The sequence below is a fragment of the Mercenaria mercenaria genome, unplaced genomic scaffold (genome assembly GCF_021730395.1).
Source record: "Mercenaria mercenaria strain notata unplaced genomic scaffold, MADL_Memer_1 contig_3226, whole genome shotgun sequence".
NCBI lineage: Eukaryota > Metazoa > Mollusca > Bivalvia > Venerida > Veneridae > Mercenaria > Mercenaria mercenaria.
In genome coordinates this window covers 45,434-57,599 of record NW_026461346.1, presented here as the reverse complement: position 1 = coordinate 57,599, position 12,166 = coordinate 45,434, and the positions used below count along the sequence as shown (strand labels likewise).

The 12,166-nt window shown below is 36.6% G+C and overlaps 1 long non-coding RNA gene across 3 annotated transcripts; it reads right to left on the bottom strand.

Moving 5' to 3' along the window:
* Positions 1–1,324: 1,324 nt before the first annotated feature.
* On the bottom strand, positions 1,325–9,745 carry LOC123527100 (uncharacterized). 3 transcript variants are annotated; one of them, XR_008369186.1, is made up of 6 exons: positions 9,292–9,745; positions 5,951–6,044; positions 5,193–5,276; positions 4,334–4,423; positions 3,326–3,404; positions 1,325–1,414 (listed from the first exon to the last, which is right to left on the bottom strand). It is a non-coding gene; the product is annotated as an uncharacterized LOC123527100 (long non-coding RNA). The 3 variants fall into 3 exon arrangements; XR_008369185.1 differs by having other exon boundaries at positions 3,326–3,401; XR_008369187.1 differs by having other exon boundaries at positions 4,334–4,420.
* Between the last annotated feature and the right edge of the window lie 2,421 nt (positions 9,746–12,166).

The following is a 12,166-nucleotide window of genomic DNA, read 5'->3' as shown; positions in this document are numbered from 1 at the left end:
ATAAATCATGTGACCCTGGGGCGGGGCCATACTTGACCCTAGGGGGATGATTTGAACAATTTTTGTAGAGGACCAATAGATGATGCTACACACCAGATATCAAAGCCCTATGCCCTGTGGTTTTGGACAAGAAGATTTTTATATAGTCTTTCCTTTCGGTTGCCACGGCAACCAGAGTTCTGCATGGAATTCAGTTCTTTGAACAATTTTGAAAGGGGCCACCCAAGAATCATTCCTGTGAAGTTTGGTGTAATTCTGCCCAGTGGTTTTCAAGACGATTTTTTTAGAAAATGTTGACGGACACAAGACGGACATTGAGCGGTCACAAAAGCTCACCATGCGCCTTTGGCTCAGGTGAGCTAATAATTAGACAATATGCACATGCACTTGAGGAGTTGAGTACACATGAATGTTTGAGACACAGACAGTTCAAACATTATATGATTCCCAGTTTGTTGACAGCTGCAGCATACAGATCCTGAATTAAAATGGATTTTACCCTAGGTGACCCTTGACATATGACATCATGACCGGACATTATTGGAGGTCATCTTCTCAAGGAGACTGGGTAAATCAGTTTTGCTGATACTGATCTATAAAGGATTTGATGCTAGGTGACCTTGACCTTTCACCCATGAAGGTCATCTACTAAAGGAGACCAAACAACCTGCGAAATATGATGACTCTGAGAATATATATCAAGACATAGAACAGAAACGGATTTCCTATATAAGGCAGCTGTGAACTTGACCTTTGGTGCAGAGACCTGAAAATCAGTAAGGATCATCTGCCAGTGATGACCAGCCTCCATATGAAATATGAAACTCCTATGTCCAATTGTATGGGAAATATCATCCTTAAACAGATTTCCTATATAAGGCCCCTGTGTCCTTCACCTTTTGCCAAGTAATCTGAATATTAATAGGGGTCATTTGCTGGTCATGATCAACCTCCCTGTAAAGTTTCGTGAACCTAGGCATATGCATTCTCCAGTTATCGCCCGGAAATGGTTTAACTATTCTGGGTCACCGTGACCTTGCTCTTCCGCCTACTGATCTCAAAATCAATAGGGGTCATTTGCTGGCCATGACCAACCTCCCTATCAACTTTTGTGATCCTAGGCCCAAGCGTTCTCGAGTAAAAAATGTATCATCTGGAAACCAATTCATCTGCAGACAGACAGACAGACCGACATCAGCAAAACAATATAACCCTCTTTCGCAGAGGGCATAATAATGTCTGCTGGAAATAAGAACAGACTCAAAGAACACAACAGTAGTGTATAGATCTCTGCACTTTTCACAGGCAAAAATTATCCATGCTAACCATTTTCATCAACTGAGTATTCCATTTCCACTTTTTGCCATTGTCAATTTGAAGATTTGTTTTGAAACATCCCACATCAAATTTGATCCTAAAATAGAAAAAAAAGTACAATTTCTATTATTATGATATCAATGAATTTAAAGATAACTATATACATATATATGACACAGTAATGTGTCACTTCAAATTCGTTATAATATACCAGAAAATATTAAATTCACCCAGTGGCTTACAGGTAGTAAATATGATCTATCTTCATATCATTATATAATCATGTTTTTGTTTTTATTCATTATTTATGGGTTTAACATCAGTTCAGACAGTGATTCAGTTATGCCTTAAGGCAGTCAGTGAATCGACTGTTTTTCTGCATTTAATAAAAAAACTAGAACTGCTTTTGAAAAAAGCGAATGTCTCCCAAACTGCCTAATCATCTAAATAGCAAGTCAGTCTAAATACTGTTTACTCGCTACAAATCAAGGGCCAGAACTCCAAAATACCTGGACCAATTTGGCTCATTATCGAACTTGTCCGAGGTCTAATGGTCAAACACATTTTGTTCAAATTTGGTGAAGATCGGATGAGAAATGTTCAACTTAAGTGTGCAGACAAGAGCAAAAAGGCCGATTTTTCGGTAATTCAAGGACCGTAACTCCAAAATGCCTGAACCAATTTGGCTAGTTATCGAACTTGGCTGAGGTCTCATGGTCAAACACATTTTGTTCAAGTCTGGTGAAGATCGGATGAGAAATTTTTGACTTAGAGTGTGGACAAGAGTAAAAAGGCAGATTTTTGGTAATTCAAGGGCTGTAACTCCAAAATGCCTAGACCGATTTTGCTTGTTATCGAACTTGGCCGAGGTCTTATGGTCAAACACATTTTGTTCAAGTTTGGTGAAGATTGGATGAGAAATGTTTGACTTAGAGTGCAGACAAGCTTTGTGACAGACAGACAGACAGACAGACAGAGACACACACACACACACACAGACTGGAGTAAATCAATATGTCTCCCACACCACTGTGTGGTTGGAGACATAATTACTTAAGACTACTGAAGTAACTGACAACAGCAGAGGTGGGGATAAACATGTACAATAATTACAAAATGAGTGTAAGCCTTTTACTGGGCATCCATATTGGCAGTCCTTGTAACAAGTGATTCTTACTTTTTTTTACAATATTTTCTAGAAAAGACTTGAAAACATTTTTAATGGAGAAGAAAGTGTTCCCTAAAGAGTAATATGGAATAGATAAGAAACAGACCATGTTAACCTTTGACTTTTAAGTGTGACCTTGACCTCGGAGCTAGGGGTCTGGGTCTTGCATATGATGCATCGTCTCATTACGGTAAACATTTATGCAAAGTTATTTTAAAATCTCTTCCTGGTTGGCAGAGTTATGAACTGGACAAAAAACAGACCATGTTAACCTTTGACTTTTAAGTGTGACCTTGACCTAGGAGGTAGTGATCTTGGTCTTGCCCGTGACATCTCATGTCATTATAGGAAACATTTACGTCAAAGTAATGTTAAAATCACTCCATCGATGGCAGAGTTATGGACCGAATAACAAACAGACCATGTTAACCTTTATTCTCTAAGTGTGACCTTGACCTTAGAGCTAGGGGTCTGGATATTGCGCACGATGTCAACTCATTATGGAAAACATTTAACTTAAGTAATTTGAAAATCTTTTTATGAATGGCAGAGTTATGAACCGGACATAAAACAGACCTTGTTAACCTTTTACTTCTAAGTGCGACCTTGACCTAGAAGGTAGGGGTCTGGGTCTAGGGCATGACATATTGTCTGATTATAGTAAACATTTATGTCAAGTTATTTCAAATTCCTTCACGGATGCAGAGTTACCACCCCGACAAGAATTTACACAGACGCACGGACGGTGAGTGTGATTTTAATATGCCCACCTTTGGCAGCATAATAACAAATTTTCTCAAATATTTAGAGAACCTTAAATATCATGTATAACAAACCTACACTTTTTGAACACTGGTAAATACAAACAGGCATCATTTGTGATGGTTTACATCTCGAAAGTACATTCATCTGGCAGCTGCTGAAACGAATAGTTTATTAGTTATAGTAGTTTTTTACACTGTACTTTTCATATATTACTAAACAATAGTTGAACATGTATATCAAAAACTGATCTTTTAAAACTCATCTTAAATTTTCACTGGCACATTAAAGAGAACCTATTAGTAATATCTCACAGGGATAATGATTGATAGTCATTTGATATGCAAACCCTATTTTTGACAATGTTTGCTAAGGCCTAAAAAAAATTGTTTGTTTCTGGTAACATGCTCAAAAAAATTAGGGAAGGTTGGTCAGAAAAAAAAACTTTTTTTTGATTTTTTTTTCTTAAGGGAGACATTTCAGAAATTATTTTTGTGTCAAAAAATGAATACAAATAAGGGGGTTATGCCTTTAGAGCATCAGTAAGTTGATTTTTAACATCACTGGCCATGTTTTAAAGCATAAAAAGTGCAGTTTGCAACTTTTTGTTAAAAAGTTGAAAAAAATATTCTCCAAGGCCATAAAAACATTTAGGGTCGGGCCAAAAATTTAGGGTAGGTCGGGATACCGGAAACAAACAATTTTTTTTACGCCTAATTAGTTACAGACTTGAAGAAGAAAATTTTAATTCAATTAAATGTTCCAACACTTGCAAGTCCTTCACCCTTACCCTGCTAATTTTTTATATAAAATTGTTCATCTGTCAATTTGGAAAGTACCATTAACTGTCAAAAGGACTGCTTACCAAAAATGCTGACTGAATGGGGAACAGTGTAGATCTTGATCAAACTGCATGGATGTGCAGGCTGATCATGATCGACACTGGTTGCAAAGGCAGAATCAATTGTGTCCAGCATGATAAGGGTTTACAGAGTATATAAATGATACCGACCTCTTACTAACCCACACTACATTAAAAACTAACATTTTTCAGATATTTATAGTCTAAAAATCTTTACTACAAACCTCATTTTTTTATATCTGGACAACACCAACACTTTTTCAAGATTTCATCAATTCACTTTACATCTGGAAAGAACTTCTATCTGAAGTCTGCTGAAAAATGAGAAAATATTTCAGTACTGTATTTGCAGACTAGTTCTGTTATATGCATATATGATAAAAAAAACAACTATATACTTGCAAAATGACATTGTTTATAAATTTAGAAGAAACTTTTAACATTATAAAAATATTTTCAGCTAAGTCAATAACAAATTTTTAGAATGTTTACATGTACAAAGGCACAATAATAATAAATGATCCGGCAAATAATTCAAAGATCTTTTTTTTCTAATACAACAACAGAATTTGAGCCTCACCATGTGAAAACCAACATAGTGGGTTTGTGATCAACGTGGATCCAGACCAGCCTGCGCATCCGCAAATTCTGGTCAGGATCCATGCTGTTCGTTAACGGTTTCTCTAATTGCAATTTAGACTTTGAAAGGGAACAGCATGAATCCTGACCAGACTGCGCGGATGCATGCTGGATGTAAACCCACTGAGTCCTCGGTCAATATTATTTTCAGTCCGAGGTCAGTATTATTTTTACAGGTCCGTAAAAACACATAATGACCTCAAAACTATTGCCCTTAGGCCTAAAGGGACGAGAGCAACACTTTTGACTTCATTGTACAGCAAGCCATTCAGTAAATTTCTTGAAGAAATACTACTACATGCGTCAGAAATAAATTTTCGTAACTTTTTACATTCAGGTTTTAGCTGTTGAAATAATGTTCAGAAGAGTTGCGAAATAGTGTGTGTGGGTTTGAGATGAATTTATAAATTATGAATGCATTTTGTTCAAAGTGACATAATATACCTGGGAACTAAATGATGTTCCATCAAAGCATGCTCATTTTTTGTTCAGAGTGTGGACAGCCATTTCTTGCCCTGCCTTCTTTATCTGAAATATTCAAAGTTTATGATTAAGCTCAAAGATGAACAAATTATATGTTTTCTAGTACAGTCTGGTTACTGTCCTAGAGACAAAAAGCAAAACCAATAGAAAATACTGTGGATAAAATTACAAATTCTGTAATCTGATTGGATGAAAACGAATGAAAGGGTTTCATCTCCAACAGAATGACTACGGACACCTGAATTTAGTGAAATATGACCTATTACCAATTTACCACATATCTAAATGAATTCAGATTTATTTCAGAAATGATTCTATAAGCTGTTGACATGACAAAAAATCTATTTTTAGTTTTATTTCTAAATTTTGGACTTATTATCTTAGTACACATGTTGAATAATATAGACTGGTGGTTAAATAGCACAAACTATCATACTCTGGACTAGCAATTTATATTTAAGGAGTCATGTAACATTGAAAACTATTGCCCTAGGCCTAAAGGAACGAGAGCAACACTTTTGACTTCATTGTCAAGCAAGCCCTTCCAGTTAGTTTCTTTAAGAAATATTACTACATGCATCAGAAATAAATTTTCATAACTTTTTCACATTCTAATTTTAGCCCTTGAAATGTTCAGGACAGTTGCGAAATAGTGTGTGTGGGTTCGAGCTGAATTTATAAATCAAGAATGCAATTTTGTTCGAATTGACATAATATACCTGGGAACTAAATCATAGTAAATAATGTTCCATCAATGCATGCTCATTTCTTTTCCAGAGTGTGGACAGCCATTTCTTGCCCTGCCTTCTGTATCTGAAATATCCGATGTTTATGCATGATTAAAGTGACATGCCTCTAGATGAGATCGTTGAACAATAAAAAAATATTTTTTTAGATATCTTGAAATAAATGCTATATTTCTTAAGAAGGCTTTAAACTTAATTACTGACAAACTTTATGTTACAGAAGCTGTTTTTACTTCTTTTTACGATGAAAACTGAAAAGCGTTTGTCACGCTTTTACTCCAGGTAAACTGTCTCAATTATAAATATCTGTATTTTGAAATCATTATTCACTACTTCAGGTATAGCGCTATTGGTTACGACGACAGGAAAATGTCTTTATTGCTGCGGCGGGTCAGGGTTCAATTCCTAGTGCAGTCATCCTTCTTTCTTGATTTAGAATTTTTAAAATATTTTAGAAACAACAAGAGATCACAGAGTGATCTTGGCGCCCACCAATGTGCCATTTTTGAGTGTTCCAAATTTCAAGACTTATTGACTAGCTCAAGGTCAACTTTCATTTCCTTACACAACACAAATCTATGCATGTGGTCCAAATTTGAAGCCTGTACCTTCAAAAATGTGAAAGTAGGTCACTAGGTCAATGTCAAGGTCAAAGTTTGTTTCGGCAAACAAAACTATGCATGTGGTCCTAAATTTGAAGCCTGTAGCTACAGAAATGTGAAAGTAGGTCACTAGGTCAATCTTAAGGTCAAAGTTCATTTCGGTACACAAAACTATGCAAGTGGTCCAAATTTGAAGGCTGTAGCTTGAGAAATGTAAAAGTAGGTCACTAGGTCAAAATCAAGGTCAAATTTTACTTCGGAATACAAAACTATGCATGTGGTCCAAATTTGAAGCCTGTACCTTCAAAAATGTGAAAGTAGGTCACTAGGTCAATGTAAAGGTCAAAGTTTTTGAAGCCTGTACCTTCAAAAATGTGAAAGTAGGTCACTAGGTCAATGTAAAGGTCAAAGTTTGTTTCGGTACACAAAACTATGCATGTGGTCCAAATTTGAAGGCTGTAGCTTGAGAAATGTAAAAGTAGGTCACTAGGTCAAAATCAAGGTCAAATTTTATTTCGGAATACAAAACTATGCATGTGGTCCAAATTTGAAGCCTGTACCTTAAAAATGTGAAAGTAGGTATTAGGTCAATGTAAAGGTCAAAGGTCATTTCAGTACACAAAACTATGCAAGTGGTCCAAATTTGAAGGCTGTAGCTTGAGAAATGTAAAAGTAGGTCACTAGGTCAAAATCAAGGTCAAATTTTATTTCAGAATACAAAACTATGCATGTGGTCCAAATTTGAAGCCTGTACCTTCAAAAATGTGAAAGTAGGTCACTAGGTCAATGTCAAGGTCAAAGTTTTTTTCGGTACACAAAACTATGCATGTAGTCCAAATTTGAAGGCTGTAGCTTGAGAAATGTGAAAGTAGGTCACTAGGTCAAAATCAATGTCAAATTTCATTTTGAAACACGAAACTATGCATATGGTCCAAATTTGATGCCTGTACCTTCAAAAATGTGAAAGTAGGTCACTAGGTCAAAATAAAGGTCAAATTTTTTTCCAGTGCACAAAATTATGCATGTGGTCCAAATTTGAAAGCTGTAGCTACAGAAATGTGAAAGTAGGTCACTAGGTCAAAATCAAGGTCAACTCATGTCAAGGTTCATCTTGCCACTCAAAAATATACATGTGGTCCAAGTTTGAATGTTGTAGTTACTGACAAGAACATTTTAAAAGCTTTTCCCTATGTAAGTCTATATGAACCATGTGACCCCCGGGGCGGGGCCATATTTAACCCTAGGAGGATAATTTGAACAAACTTGGTAGAGAACCACTAGATGATGCTACATTACAAGTATCAAAGCCCTAGGCTTTGTGGTTTTGACAAGAAGATTTTCAAAGTTTTTCCCTATATAAGTCTATGTAAACCATATGACCCCCAGGGCAGGGCCATATTTGACCCTAGGGGTATAATTTGAACAATCTTAGTTGAAGACCACTAGATGGTGTCACATACAAAATATCAAAGCCCTAGGCCCTGTGGTTTTGGACAAGAGGTTATTCAAAGTTTTTCCCTATATAAGTCTATATAAACCATGTGACCCCCAGGGCAGGGCCATATTTGACCCCAGAGAAATAATTTGAATCATCTTGGTAGAGGACCACTAGATGATGCTTCATACCAAATATCAAAGCCCTAGGCTCTGTGGTTTTGGACAAGAAGGTTTTCAAAGTTTTTCCCTATATAAATCTATATAAATTATAGAAATAAACAAAGGGCCATAACTCACTCATAAATTGTTGAACCAGTCTGATTTTCAGGGGGACACAACTAGGGTACCAATACATCATTCTGACAAAGTTTGGTCAAAATCCCCCCAGTAGTTTCTGAGGAGATGCGATAACGAGAAATTGTTAACGGACGGACGGACGGAATGACGGACGGACGGACCACGGACGCAGAGTGATTTTAATAGCCCACCATCTGATGATGGTGGACTAAAAATTCATACTCTAATGTTCATAATACGACCAAAGCTTCAATTTGAAACTGAAAGAAAGATTATTTTTAGCCAAATCTGGAGGCATGTCGCTTTAAACTAAAAAAGAATAAATTACACGTTTTTGGACATTGCGGTTTATAGATTTTGTACCATACCCTGTTACCAAGGTGATCTAGCACTGGTGTCAGCGATATGACAAGATTCTGCGTACATATGAGCCGCTGATGTACTTTGTGATAAATGGAAGACCGCTGTATTTATTGAACTATATTTTCTAGCGCCTTTTCAAAAAATTACAAATTCGGCATTTTACTGCTCCTCAAAACATTGGGGCAGCAGCCCCACCACAGCTCCTATGCCCATGTAAAGAGTCTATCATTAACAGTAATTCAAATTACTAAACTGGTTGGAGCAGACATAAATTACCTTAGTGACTTAGTTACTTAGTCAGTCAAATCATTTTATTTTGTGTGAATATTTACAGCTATACATAATACAGTATCTATATTCATGTTCAAACACACGTCACACTCTGTCACTTGAGGTATAGATCTATTTGTCAATAATTTTCGAAGGTGATATGCACCCGAATCCAACTAAAAACTCCACACCCCATTACAGTAACTCACTTACTGAATCCGCCCCTGCTGGTCGCTGGTGCATTTCTAGGTGGGTGGAGAGTGATTAATTTTGAGCCCGATAACACAAGGAATAAATGATGCAATAATCAAATAAAACAAGTAACTGTAGTGAAGACGAACATACCTCAAGATGTAATTTGATAAATGTCCAGCGTTGAAACTGAATAGATCTATAATTATGTACATTTTGTTTGACGCTGCCGATAAACAACACTTCCTCCGACGCATTCTAAAATAGTCTTTGATTGGACGATGTAGCTTATATTGCGTCACCAATAAATTCACAGTACTGGAAGGTGTGTTACAAAATCACGTATCAGTTGCGCTAAATTTTTCGTAATTTAATAGCGGAAAATCACTGAAAAGCGCAAGATACATGGGCGCCGCCATTTTATTTTTGCACGTAGTTTTTGTCTTAAGACAAAAGATAAAAGTTAGGGGTGCCCTGAGGCACCCCTAGGAATAGTCCTAATTTTAGTCTTAATTTCACACATAGTGCGCATTAAGATTTTTCTTGAAACGCACTTTTCACCTAGTTTTGCACTTAGGAGTAAAAACAGACTTAAGATTCTTTATGAAACGCACCCCAGGCCCTTAAATTGGTCAAAGTATTCGTAAATTTCACGCATGTTTGTGTCTCACGTATTATACCTCAAGTATATTTGACCTAGTGTGATGACACATTTTAGGCAAGTAGGTATGTCATTCAAATTGTGCACCTGAGATTTTGTTTGGAAATTTACTCAGTTAGACCAGCGTAATGGCCTTTGACGTAATCAAAATATATGTAATGGGGCTGAACATTTGTGTGTTGCACGTATCTAAAAGGTATTTGACCTAGAGGCATGAATCCTAAATAGTGTATTCAAAACGGGAAGCCCATGCGATCGTAATAAAGATTAATGGTGACATACACCAAACTGTTGGACAGTGTATGTAGGTCACAAAAAGACATGTCGCTAGTCCGAGTTCCGCGACTGGACCGATCAATGACGTCATTAAAATAGCGGCCAAATTTAAAAGTTTAACTTTGCGTACAATAAAATTTACTTAAGGTATTGAACCCCTAATAGTAATGTTTTAAAAATGGTATTTGCTAGGTATATTCTTAAAATTGACTGTGTTTTGCATTGTGTTGCAAATTTTAAACAACTTTTACTATGGCGCTTTTTATAAATTTTGTATAATTTATAGTATTTCTACGGTGGTATGTTTAGGACATGCAATTATTTTTTTAGGATTAAATTATCTTGAGCGATCAACATCTTATCTCGTGCGCACGACATCTTATCTTGAGCGATCAACATCTTATCTCGAGCGATCAACATATTATCTTGAGCGATCAACATCTTATTTCGAGCGATCAACATATTATCTTGAGCGATCAACATCTTATTTCGTGCGCACGACATCTTATCTTGAGCGATCAACATCTTATCTCGAGCGATCAACATATTATCTTGAGCGATGAACATATTATCTTGAGCGATCAACATCTTATCTTGAGCGATCAACTTCTTATCTCGTGCGCACGACATCTTATCTTGAGCGATCAACATATTATCTTGAGCGATCAACATCTTATTTCGTGCGCACGACATCTTATCTTGAGCGATCAACATCTTATCTCGAGCGATCAACATATTATCTTGAGCGATCAACATCTTATTTCGAGCGATCAACATATTATCTTGAGCGATCAACATCTTATTTCGTGCGCACGACATCTTATCTTGAGCGATCAACATCTTATCTCGAGCGATCAACATATTATCTTGAGCGATGAACATATTATATTGAGCGATCAACATCTTATCTTGAGCGATCAACTTCTTATCTCGTGCGCACGACATCTTATCTTGAGCGATCAACATATTATTTTGAGCGATCAACATCTTATTTCGTGCGCACGACATCTTATCTTGAGCGATCAACATCTTATCTCGAGCGATCAACATATTATCTCGAGCGATCAACATATTATCTTGAGCGATCAACATCTTATCTCGAGCGATCAACATCCTATTTCGTGCGCACGACATCTTATCTTGAGCGATCAACATCTTATCTCGAGCGATCAACATATTATCTTGAGCGATCAACATATTATCTCGAGCGATCAACATCTTATCTTGAGCGATCAACATATTATCTCGAGCGATCAACATCTTTTCTTGGTCATCTCATCAATATCTATTAAGGACCTTTGTGTGAATTCAGATCATTATTAAAAACACACGGCTGCCACCGTTTTTGTTTTCATTTAGATTATACTTGTAACCGTTTCACATGTTTGCAGGGATAGACATTTAAATACGGAAACTGATAAAAAAGGCAGCAAAAAATCAGTGATGATGCAAAGAAATAAATTTACATGACAAAATTCCTTGACAAAAAAAAAATAGTATGTAGGCTTCGCTATGGAAGCCCTGGAGGGACAATTGATTCCCGTACTTCCCACTTATGACTTCTAACTTTTGCACTTCTCACTTCCAACTTCTAGACTTCCTACTTCCTACTTCTAACTTCCACACTTCTTACTTCTAACTTCTGCACTTCTGACTTCCAACTTCCCGACTTTCGACTTCTGATTTCCAACTTCCACACTTCTTACTTCTGACTTTTGACTTCTTACTTCCTTCTTCTAACTTTCGCACTTTTGACTTCTTACTTCCGCACTTCTTGGAAGTTGGAAGTCAGAAGTGTGGAAGTTAGAAGTCAGAAGTGCGGAAGTTAGAAGTGGGAAGTAAGAAGTCAAGAAGTTGGAAGTGAGAAGTGCAAAAGTTAAAAGTCAGAAGTGGGAAGTACGGAAATCAATTGTCCCTCCAGGGCTTCCATACTTCGCCCATATATTAGACGATTTTCCTTGTTTTCCCTTAATTCATACATGCAACTTTTCTGCGCGAATTTATCAGTCGAACTGAAATTTGTTGCTGTTCTAACATGCAGTATGCATCATTGGTTATGTTCATAGGATGACCAATTATATGCATTGCTTT